Consider the following 12,392-nt stretch of genomic DNA (forward strand, 5'->3'; position numbering starts at 1 on the left):
ACAGGTTTTCACAAACCACACAGAACACCTGAAAATCCTATGGAAACACATCAATTCCATTTAATATTGACAACTGGCAAGAAACTCAGACACCAGTGCACACCAATCAGAACAGGGAGGAACATACAATCACTAACCAGCCCAAATTTGCCTATGACATTAGCCACAGCGCTGCATGAGATGATCAATCTCTGTTTAGCTTGCTCTGGCAATGTAATTTTAGTACACAGACTATAACTTCCCTCTCCTGGCCAGCCTCCTCCATAAATCTCACATATGACCGTAGTTCCTTAACCATTTACATCTTTCAAGAGGCTAGTCTCACATTAATAAATGCACAATGATGGGCTGAACCCATGACCAATTCGTTGACCCAGATACCGAAAACAAGGCTGAGAATTCACAGCTTTTTTGGCTATAACATTATATACTCCTACTACCACCACCTGGAATTGTAGTAAGCCACACAAACTTACCTTTATAGGGAGACAGAAAACACAGGCAGTAGAGTCAGCCTAGAAAATACCAGTTGCCATCCAGGGTATTCTGACCATGGCGATCCTACGTGTGTTGGAGTACAACTGTGCTCCGGGGGGGTTTCAACTGCTGATTCTTAAGCAGAGTCTTTGATGACACCAAAGGATGAGCAGCAAAAGAAAGGTAAAGGTAAGTTGGACTTCGAGAAAATGAAAAACGCTTGTGCATCAAAGAACACTATCAAGAAAGTGAAAAGACAACAGACAGAACGGGAGAAAGTATTTGGCAACTATTTGGGGGATAAGGGTTCAATATCCAAAATACATAAAATATCTAAAGAGCTCCTCAAAAAAAAAAAAAAAAAAAGAGCTCCTCAAAGTGACCAACAAAAAGGACAATTTCAAAATGGGCAGAGAGCTCTGGTTCCCAGATCCTCCCACTTCAGACCCCTCTCCTCCTCCCACACCCACCTGACTTGCTGTGATCCTGGCCCCAGGAGTCACTGCTCCTCTCCCCGCCCGCCCACAGGCCCCGCCCCCTCTCCCAACGGCCCCCGCAGACCCTCCCCCGCCACGAAGCCCTGAGGTGGGCGCGGGCGCGGGCGCGGGGGCGGGCGCGGGGAGGGGGGCGGTGGGTCTGCGTTGCAATTGGTCCGGGAAGCGAGCGGAGGGCGGGGAACAGGCGCTGGACGTCGGGCCTCTCTGGCCGTGGCTCTAGCTTTTCCCCGCTGCCCTGAGCAGGGAGGAGAGGCCTGCGTCCGGAGGGCGGGTGTGGCCTGGACTCCAGGACCTCCTCTCAGCCTCTGGGCTCGCAACCCGGCCTTTTGACTCAGGACCCTCCAGCTGACCTTGGAGGTTTTGGCGGCCCCACCCATAGTTCACTGGAGCTGGAGGCCTGCGGGGCTGGCGGGCTCCTCAAAGCACCAGACTCCAGGCTTTGCTGAGTGGTCAGCGGGAATCCCTTAGGCCTGGGAAGAGGGTGACTACAGACGCTCGCGCCCCTTTCTCCTCCCTCTGCTTTTGCCCTGGCACCCAAGTCAGGACCTCAAAGCTGGCCCGGGTGAGGTTCTGCTGGATTAAGTGATGTCAGACTTGGAAAGCAGGATGGCGAGAGTTCCTCACATGTACTTTGGACATGTTACCAGAAGGGACCAGTCATTGGAGAAGGACGTCATGCTTGGGTTGGTAGAGAGTCAGCGAAAAAGGGAAAGACACACCATGAGATGGATTGACAGGAGCTGCAACAGTGGGCTCAAACATAACAAGGATTGTGAGGATGGCGCAGGACTGGGAAGTGTGCTTCATTCTGTTACATATAGAGTCACTATGAGCCAGAATGGATTCTAAGGCACCCAACAACAACGTTAGTGTCCATCAATTTCTGGACTCTTGTTCATTCCTTGATCTACTTGATTATCCTTACATCAATACAACACTTTCTTCATTACTGCAGCATTACAGAAAATTTTCAAAAATTTTTATTTTTCCCAAGGTTGGTTTGCGTATAGTGCCCTGGTGCCAAAGTGGTTAAGAGCTCTGCAGGTTATCACCCGCTGATCTTTGGAAACCCTACAGGGCAGTTCTACTTTGTCCTATAGGGTCCCGGTGAGTAGAAATTGAGTCAATGGCAACAGGTTTAGTTGGGTTTGGGTTTGCATATCCATAAAGCCTACATCTACCTTCATACTTAATGATGAAAGACTAAATACTTTGCCCAGTGTAAAGGGGGAAATGAAAACATGCAACTCAGTAAGCCAGGTGCAATGTGAGAACAGTAGCCACTATGCCTGGACACTCCCGAGTGGTCTATTGGAGCAAGAAAGACCAATGCAGTGGAAAGTATTTTAGAAGACAATGTTCAGCCCCCTGAATACACAACCGGGTAGGGAGACCTTCCTTAAAAGTCACTTGCATAAAAGTCACGTTCAGCATCGAAATTTGTTATTGCTGTTGTTAGGTGCCATCAGGTCAGTTCCCACTAATACGGACCCTGTGTTCAACAGAATGAAACACTGTTTGGTCCTGTGCCAACCTCGTAATGGTTGTTATGCTTGAGCCCATTTTTGCAGCCACTGTGTCAGTGTATCTCACTGAGGGCCTTCCTCTTTTTCGCTGACCCTCTACCAAGCATAATGCCCTTTTTCAAGGATGGTCCCTTCTGATAACATGTCCAAAGTATGTGAGAGAAGTCTCGCCATCTTTGCTTCTAAGGAGCATTTTGGTTGTACTTCTTCCAAGAATGATTTGTTTGTTCTTCTGGCAGTCCGTGGTATATTCAATATTCTTGGCCAACGCCATAATTCTAAGGCATGAATTCCTCTTCGGTCTTCCTTATTCATTGTCCAGCTCTCACATGCATGTGAGGCGATTGAAAACACAGCGGCTTGGGTCAGGCACACCTTAGTCCTCAAAGTGACATCTTTGCTTTTTTTTTTTAACACTTTAAAGAGGTCTTTTGCAGTAGATTTGCCCAATGCAATGCACATTTGTTTCCTTGACTGCTGCTTCCATGGGCATTGATTGTGGATTCAGTAAAATGAAATCCTTGACAACTTCGTTATTTTCTCCATTTATCATAATGTCGCTTATTGGTCCATTTGCGAAGATTTTTGTTTATGTTGAGGTATAATCCATACTGAAGGCTGTAGTGTTTGATCTTCGTCAGCAAGTGCTTCAAGTCCTCTTCACTTTCAGCAAGTAGGGTTGTGTCATCCGCATATCACAGGTTGTTAATGAGCCTTTCACCAGTCCTGATGCACTGTTCTTCATATAGTCCAGCTTCTTGGATTATTTCCTTAGCATACAGATTGAATAAGTATGGTGAAAGAATACAACTCTGACACACACCTTTCGTGACTTTAAACCATGCAGTATCCCCTTGTTCTGTTCCAATGACTGCCTCTTGATCTATGTATAGATTCCTTATGAGCACAATCAAGTATTCTGGAATTCCCAGTCTTTGAAATGTTATCCATAATTTGTTGTGATGCACAGAGTCGAATGCCTTTGCATAGTCAATAAAACACAGGTAAACATCTTTATTATATTCTCTGCTTTCAGCCAAGATCCGTACAACATCAGCAGTGATATCCCTTGTTCCACGTCCTCTTCTGAATCTGGCTTGAATTTCTGGCAGCTCTTTGTCAATGTACTGCTGCAACCGCTTCTGAATGACCTTCAGCAGAATTTTACTTGTGTGTGATATTAATGATTATTGTTCAATAATTTCTGCATTCTGTTGGATCACCTTTTTTTGGAATGGGCATAAATAAGGATCTCTTCCAGTCAGTTGGCCAGGTAGCTGTCTTCCAGATTTTTTGGTATAGATGAGAGAGTGCTTCCAGTGCTGCATCCATTTGTTGAAACATCTCAACTGGTATTCCATCAGTTCCTGGAGCCTTGTTTTTTGCCAGTGCCTTCAGTGTACCTTGGACCTCTTGGGAACCATCAGTTCTTGATCATATGCTACCTCCTGAAATGGTTGAACGTCAAGCAATTCTTTTTGGTACAGTGACTCTGTTTTCCTTCCATCTTCTTTTGATGCTTCCTGCATTGTTTTAATATTTTCCCCCTATAATCCTTCAATATTGCAACTTGAGGCTCAAATTTTTTTCTTCAGTTCTTTCAACTTGAGAAATGCTGAGCATGTTCTTCCCTTTTGGTTTTCTATCTCCAGTTCTTCTCACATTTCATGATAATACTTTGGCTTCTGGAGGTGCCCTATGAAATCTTCTGTTCAGCTCTTTGACTTCATCATTTCTTCCTTTTGCTTTAGCTACTCAACATTCAAGAACAAGTTTAATGGTTTCTTCTGACATCCATTTTGGTCTTTTCGTTCTTTCCTGTCTTTTTAATGACCTTTTGCTTTCTTCCTGTATAATGTCCTTGATGTCATCCCACAACTCGTCTGGTCTTCGGTCATTAGTGTTCAATGCATCAAATCTATTCCTGAAATGGTCTCTAAATTCAGGTGGGATATACTCAAGGTCGTACTTTGGCTCTTGTGGACTTGTTCTAATTTTCTTCAGCTTCGAGATGTTTCAGAAATAGACTACAGGCCTTTCTTTCAAGGCATCTGTGGGTGGAGTTGAACCACCAACTTTTTGGTTTGCTGTTGAGCTCATTGACCATTTGCATGCCAAGGGACACCAGAAGGAGCTTGATGGCCCTGTTAGTGAATCAAATTGCTTCCCCTATCACAAGCTTCCCCTCCTCTGACCCTGAACAGATAAAGTTGGGAGTGTCTGTTTTGTTTTGAAGAAATGTTTGCTTCACATGTGCTAGAGGGGACCTGAGTGAACCTGAGAGCAGAGATGTGGTAGAGATGCTAAAACCCTGAGAGGCCAAGCCCTGCTCAGTGACATTTCAGTGGGGGAACGAGCTTCATGGAGCCTGACGAGGATGTTGTAGAAGATCTGCTAAGTGGGATCTCACCCAGATATACATGTTGCGGTGCACACATGGCATGCAGGCCAAGAGGACTGTCTGGGTTGATAACTGGTAGAACTATTCTGTGTTCTAGTCTTGGACTCTCTTTAACATTTCTTACAATTTTGATTTGGTTTTTACAAATTCCCTTAAGTTCTGTTTATCTGGAAATGACCTAATTTGCCATCGTATTTGAAAGACAGATTTGCTCTATATGTAATTCTTGGCTGGCAGTGTTCTTCCTTCAAGGCTTTATATATGTCACCCCATTGCCTTGTTGCCTGCATGGTTTCTGCTGAGTAGTCAGAGTTTATTCTTACTGGTTCTCATTTGTAGGTGACTTTTGGTTTATCCGTAGCCACTCTCCACATTCTTTGTCTTTGGTTTTGGCAAGTTTGATTATGATATGTGTTGGTGACTTTCTTTTGGGGTCTACTCTATATGGGGTTCATTGAGCTTCTTGGATAGATATTTTCTCATCTTTTATGATATCAGGGAAGTTGTCTGCCAGCAAATCTTGAACAATTCTGTATTTTCTGTTATCCCCCATTCTGGTACTATGCTCACTTGTAAGTTTTTCCTCTTGATAGTGCCCCACATAATTCTTAGGCTTTCTTCATTTTTTTTTTAATTCTTTTTTTCTGATTTTTCCTTAAAGAAATTGATATCAAGATAAATTTATCTTCAGTCTCACTAATTCTGACTTTCATTGTCTCCATTCTGTTCCTATGATGTTCTATTGAGTTGTCTAATTCTGAAATTTTATTGTTAATCTTTTGGATTTCTAGTTGCTGTCTCTGTGATTTCTATCATCCTATTAATTTTGTTCTCCTATTCTTGTATCGTTTTCCTGAATGCCTCTGTTGCTTTGTCTGTGTGCTCCTTGGCTTGATCTGAGTTTTGGTTGATCTCATTCTCTTGGAGAGCTCTGTATATTAGCCTTTTTAATTCTTTCTCAGGTGATTTCATTTCCTTATGTTCCTCCAGAAGGTTTCCTGGTTCTTTATTTTGGACGCTTGCTGGAGCCATCTTGACCTACTTCTTTATGTGATTGTTATTAAGTTATTATATTTATTTATTGTGTGTTTGTTTACCATGTCCTTTTTGTTTTGTTTTGATTTTCCCAAGTAGGCTGAGTGTGTGAGCTGCTTTAATTGTTGGCATCTTTGAAGCTCTCACATCGTCTGCAGGTGGTCAGAGCAGCTACTAGGTATGTAAGCCCAGGAGTCTGTTTACTTTTCTTGTGGGAGTGGGCATAGGTGTCCAGGCTGTTGTTCATCAAGTCTGTGGTGCAGACTTTCACCTACAGTCCTAGATGGGCAGGACTGCATAGGGGTGTTCGGAGCAAGCACAGGTTTCTGACTGCAGGAGGGGGCTATGTGCAGAGCAAGACAGGGTGCTGATGGCTCCTCTTGGGTGCCTAGGTGGAGGGCATGTCCCTGTCCCCTCGAGTGCATAGTGTGGAGGGGAGGGTATTGCAGCTCGTCCTTGGGTACCCGGGGCTGTTGGCTGGAGGGACTGGGAGGCACCTCTTATTCTCAGACCCCTGTTGTGGGAAGGTAGATAGAGTGGTGGTACCACCAGCCCTGGTGTGGGTGGCTGAGGCACCTGCTTAGGGGGTAGGGTGGTATGAAATGTCACAAATTTGCAGCTCCACCTTGGCTGCCATTGTTGAAAATGTGCTTCAGGTGTATGCCCTGCTGTTTTATGGTAATGAGGGCATGTGGTGTTGAACCGGCCAACATAGTTATGGGCAAGTGTGAAGGGTGCTGTAAATCCGTGGACCCCCTATGCCAGTGGCTGGGCGAAGTGGCTGTGAGACTGGTGTGGGAGCAGAGAGCCCTAAGTTCCCAGCATAGGGGGTGTGGCATTTTTTAGTATTGTGGGATTGGTGTCAGGGAGGAGTGGGTTTGGGGGTGAATGAGGGGAAGGAATCACTTCTTCTCTGTGAAACTCCGGGAGGGGGAGGGGTTGTTTTGCCCCAGTGCACTAGGTTAGAAGCTTGCCCTTAACTGTTACAGGTCTGGTGTCATCCTACTGGGCTCTAGAGGCATTTGCAGATGAGCTGCTGCTTGGCTACACCCGCTGTGATGACGCTTGTCTTTAAATGTTGTTCCTTGTCTCAGCCTGTGTGAGCTACACTGACTTAGCTAACGGGGCACTGGCAATCTTGCTATCGGTACTTCTCTGCTGCTTTTGGATTGTCTAACCTCCCTCCTGCTGCTCAGTTCGATTCTTCAGCTTTGTCTTTGATGATTAGGGTGCCTAGATTGTCGTATATAATTGATTCACTTGCTTTTTCGGGCCTTTGTTCTAAGAGGAACAACAGGCAGTGTCTGACTATTCCATCATCTTGGCTGCACTCCCCTGGGAGTGTCTGTTGTGGTTTGAAGGAATGTTTTCTTCACGTGTGGTAGAAGGGACCTGCATGAACCTGAGAGAAAAGATGTGGTGGAGATGCTCAAACCTGGAAAGGCCAAGCCATTCTCAGTGAAGTTTACAGGGAAGAACTAGCTCCATGAACCCTGATGAGATGATGTGGATGATCTGCCAAGTGCGGGATGCCAGTAGCTGCGAGTGGAATCTCACCCAGACATACGTGCTGCTGTGCACACATGGCACACAGGCCAAGAGGACTTTGTGCAGTGGAGGTTGAAGGTGTGCACAAGAGTGGTGGAGCCACTGGTTGGTGATTTTTCAACAAGATTGGAGTGAAGAGAATTTCAGGCACCTCTGTGGCCTTTAAGAACTTTGCCTGCCAAAATTACCAAGGAGCTTAACCTATGAACTTCTCTGTTCTCCTAGGCAGCTGCTGGCACCATGTTAAAGTACAAGCTTCCTGAAAAATTTTGAGGCAATGCTTTCGAAGGCTTCAGACATGCCTGAAATTCTCTTCAGTTTCACCCCATTGAGAGTCTGCCGAGGCAGTGTGCACACCTTCATCCTCCACTGAATGAAGTCTTCCTGTCCTGGTGTGCCATTCAAACATAGCAGCGTGTATTTGTGGGTGAGATCCCACTCACAGCCATTGGCATCCAGCACTCGGCAGATCTCCTGCCTCATCTCCTTGGGCTCCATGGAGCTGATGATCTTCATCTTCCAGGTAAACTTGAGAGAGTGAGGTTTGGCCTCTCAGGGTTTGAGCATCATCTCTACAGCTTTGCTCTCAGGTACCTTCGGGTCCTTTTTGACACACATAAAACAAAGATACCTTCTCCTGATCTTAAAGAACCTCCCAGTGGCCCCCTGCTGGCCCTGGCTGCTTATGAAGGGAGAGGCTGGAGTCACAGCCTGGGGCATATTCGGCTGGTCAGGTACTTCCTGCACCCGCTCATCATTTAATGAGCTTAATTTTAACACTCCCTGGGAGAAACTGGTTCCCTCTGGGGCTCCACTACTCTTGTCGATGGTGTGGGCTGAGGAAAAGCCACAGAAACACATTGGGGGGCTGTACTGGGCTGTGGCACCTCACTCTTTCTTACCTTGGCACACAGTCCCGAGGTCTGGTTGGGCTGTGCTTAGGCTGTCCTGGATTCCTGGTGCAGGTGGGACATGGCCATTAGATAGACCGTTCAAAGAATTGTGGATGTAGTAATCATAGGTGGGAATGGCAGGCTTGGTGGAACTACACTGTTTGGGTTTAGCACAGGTGGTAGGATGCACCTCATGGGGTGAGGAAGAAGTGTGGCTATTGGTGCAATGGACTGCAGCTTGGGGTTCCAGGGTGCTGGTGTGGCTCTCCATCTCAGATGTGTTGTGACCCAGAAGCAGATAGGTGGCCATCACGTCATTGTACTTTTGGTTCAACAGGGAGTCATGAATCTCTTCCTGTGCGTAACCCATGTTCACCATCACCTCAATGCACCAGGGGTCATCATAGTCTGGGAGTGGCTGGACATATAGCCTGTTTTTCTTTATGGCCCACCTTCATCCATAGATGTCCTGGGATCTCCTCTAATGTGGCTCTCTTTCTTGGGTCACAAATGAAAATTTTGCTCAGCAGTTATTAACACTGTGTAGACATGTGGAAAGGAATATCATATTGTCCCTCCAGTACCTGCTCTCACAGCTTCAATAAGGTCTTTCCACCAAAAGGCAGAGATGCACTTACCATGAAGTACAGGATGACTCCCAGGCTCCACACATCCACTGGGGGTCTGTCATACTTTTCTCCCTGAAAGAGTATAAAGGGAACTTATACTCTTATAAGGGAATAAGGGGGACTGCCACAGAAGATATCCAGCTTGTTTCCCGTGGTGAATTCAGTTCCAAAGCCAAAGTCTGCAAGTTTGATGTTCATTTCCTCATCCAATAGCAGGCTTGCTGTTCTCAGATCCCTATGAACAATACCATTGTTGTGACAATACTACATCACCAACACTATTTAGTGAAATTTTCTTTGGGCCTCTTTTTCACTCATCAAACTATGAATCACTAGGTGATAAAACATGTCCCCTCCACTTGCATATTCCATCACTATATTGAGGGTGTTTTCATTCTCTATCACTTGAAACAGCTTTACAATATTTGGATGATGGAGAGCCTTTATAATTTTTATTTTTTGGTATAGTCTCTGGAGGTTGGAGGACGTCTGTTGGATCTTGTCAGCTGTTTTAATCAGTACCTCTTTGCCAGTGTTGATGTTCTGGGCCAACTTGGCCCTGGCAAATGTCCCATTGCCAATGGTTCTGAGGAGGTGGTAATGTCCCACATGGGTTTCCTTCTCAGCAGAGAAGGCTAAGTGGCTCCATAGCATGTCGGATGTGCAGTCAAGGCCTAGTGGGCTTTGGGATAAGAGATGCCCTTGTGGTAGTATTAAAACTGGAATTAAAAATGGAAAAGTGATGACTAAAAACCTAATGATATATGGAAAAAATGAGAAAAATAAGTTAAAATGTAATAAAAAAGATAAAAGGAGAAAAAATTAAAACTTTAAAAGAAAAAACTTGTGAAAGCTAAAAACATAACTAGAAAAAATCAAATAGATCGAATGAAAGTGACCAAAATAAAAGAATAAAAATAAAATGAAAACTCAGTAATCAGAAAAATAATAATCTACAAGTTTGAAGTGATGTAAAACAAAAGAGGTAAGGAAAATTAAAACAAGAAAATTAATAAAATGGGTAATTTAAAAATATATTGAAAGGATAAAATTAGAAAAACAAAAGAACTGAATGAAAAAGGATATACAAGAGAAACATATAGAAATGAAAAGAATAAATTAAAAAGGAATAATATGACAAAATTAAAAAATAAAGACAAAGATTAAATGTGAATATCAAAGAATACAGAAATGAGAAAAAATGGTAAATGGAAAATAAAGCAATAAAGAAAAAGATAAAGAAAAAAGATGAAAACATAAGATATATATGAATTAGGTAAATGAGAACAGCAAAAGGAGGAAATGGAAAATTAAGATTAAAATGGCAAAAGGTAAAAAATTAGAAGCAAGATAAATGCTATATATGAACACAAAACAATAAATAAAGGGTCAAGAAAAAGGCAATAAACAATTAAAAAAGGATAAGAGCAGATATAAAATGACAATAGTAAAATGATAAAGAAAAAATAAGTACATAGAAAAAGTAAAATGAAAAATTGAGAAAATAAAGGGAAAGGAAAATAAATGAAAAAATAACAAAGGAATGAAGGAAAACGAGGAAAAGTAAAAACAGAAAAGAGTAAGGAAAAAATAAGAAAAGCTAATAATGAAATAGACACAAACCCCACAATTTGAAGAGAAAGAAGCTAAGTTCGATCACAGTCTCTCAGGTCGCTGAAACAGCTTCCTGAGCTAGAAGGACCACAAATTTAGGTTTCCAGGGACTTATACATGGGCTTGGAGCTCCAAACAATTGACTCTTTATGAGGTTGCCGCAAGAAATGGAACAGTCAAGACTGGGGATAATTCACTGTGCCTTCACTTTTTGGTCTGAAAAATACCCATTTTTTCAAAAAGAAAAATGTGTGTGTGTGTATTGCATATAGGGAGAGAATTCCACAGAGCTTTTCGTTCTTTTTTTTATTGATTTTCATATTTTTTTATTGTGTTGAAAATATACATAACAAAACATGCCATTTCAACAATTTCTACATGTACATTTCAGTTACATTGATTATATTCTTCAAGTTGTGCAAGCATTCTCGCTGTTATTTTCCAAATCATTCCACTACCTTTAACAGAAACTCAGTGCCCCTAATCAAAAACTCTTCCTTTTCCCCTCCTTGTCGCCCCTGGTAACCATTAATAACCTTTGTCTTGTGTGTATTTGCTCATGTCCTGAATTATTTTGCTCAGGTTGGTGTTTTCAGGCTTCATGTTTTTGTATACATCAGGACTTCATTTTTTGTGGGGCGAGGGGTGTGGTCTCTGATATTCTATTGGGAGTCCCTGGCTTGCAGCAACAGTTAAGTGCTCATCTACTAGGTTTCAGGTTCAAACCCACCCAGAGGCTTCTCACAAGACAGGCCCAGCGATCTGCTTCTGAAAAGTCACAGCCTCGAAAACCCTATGGAGCAGTTCTACTCCATTGTGTGTATGTAGAAGATTTTGTGTGTTCATCTCTTGGTAGACATTTTGGTTTCCATCTTTTGCCTATTGTGAACAGTGCTACAGTGAAGATTGTTGTACAGATTTCTGTTTGCCTCCCTACCCTCACTTCTTCTGGAATTGGGATTGCTGGGTTGTATGGTAGTTCTAAGTTCAGTCTTTTGAGGAAATGCCAAACTCTTATCCATAGTTGCTGTTGTGTTGTTAGGTGCTGTCGAGTTGATTCTAACTCATAGTGACCCTAGGTACAACAGAACGAAACACTGGCCAGTCCTGTGCCATCCTTATAATCGTCGCTATGTTCGAGCCTGTTGTCGTAGCCACTGTGTCCATCTATCTTGTTGAGGGTCTTCCTCTTTTTCACTGACCCTCTACTTTACCAAGTGTCTTAGTTATCTAGTGCTTCTATAACAAATATTACAAGTAGATGGCTTTACCAAACAAATTTATTCTCTCACAGTCTAGAAGACTAGAAATCCAAATTCAGGGCACCAGCTCCCTAGAAATGCCTTCGTTCTCTGTTGCTTCTGGGGAAGGGCCTTGTCATCAATCTTCTCCTGGTATAGGAGCTTCTCAGCACAGTGACCCTGGGTCCGAAGGTTGTGCTCTGCTCCTGGCACCTCTTTCCTGATGGTATGAGGTCCCTGTATCTCTCTGATTCCTTCTCTCTCCGTTTATGTCTTGGGATATAAAAGGTGATGCAGGCCACATCCCAGGGAAACTCCCCTTACATAGGATCAGGGTTGTGACCTGAGTAAAGGTGTTGCATCTTTTACAATTCAATCCACGACATTCCAGCCTCTGGCCCTCAAAAATCATGTCCTCACAACATGTAAAACACTTTCACCCCACCATATCATCCCAGAAGTCTTAAATCAAGTCCAAATTCTATCCTGGGGAAAAATTTTTCTTCATCTGTGAAATCTAGAATACAAGTT

The 12,392-nt window shown here is 43.4% G+C and overlaps 1 pseudogene; it reads right to left on the bottom strand.

Annotated features, from left to right (window-relative positions):
* Positions 1 to 7,727: 7,727 nt before the first annotated feature.
* LOC135230489 (serine/threonine-protein kinase MARK2-like) lies at positions 7,728 to 11,305 on the bottom strand (annotated as a pseudogene).
* Positions 11,306 to 12,392: the final 1,087 nt, after the last annotated feature.

The sequence above is a fragment of the Loxodonta africana genome, chromosome 3 (assembly GCF_030014295.1).
Source record: "Loxodonta africana isolate mLoxAfr1 chromosome 3, mLoxAfr1.hap2, whole genome shotgun sequence".
Classification (NCBI taxonomy): domain Eukaryota; kingdom Metazoa; phylum Chordata; class Mammalia; order Proboscidea; family Elephantidae; genus Loxodonta; species Loxodonta africana.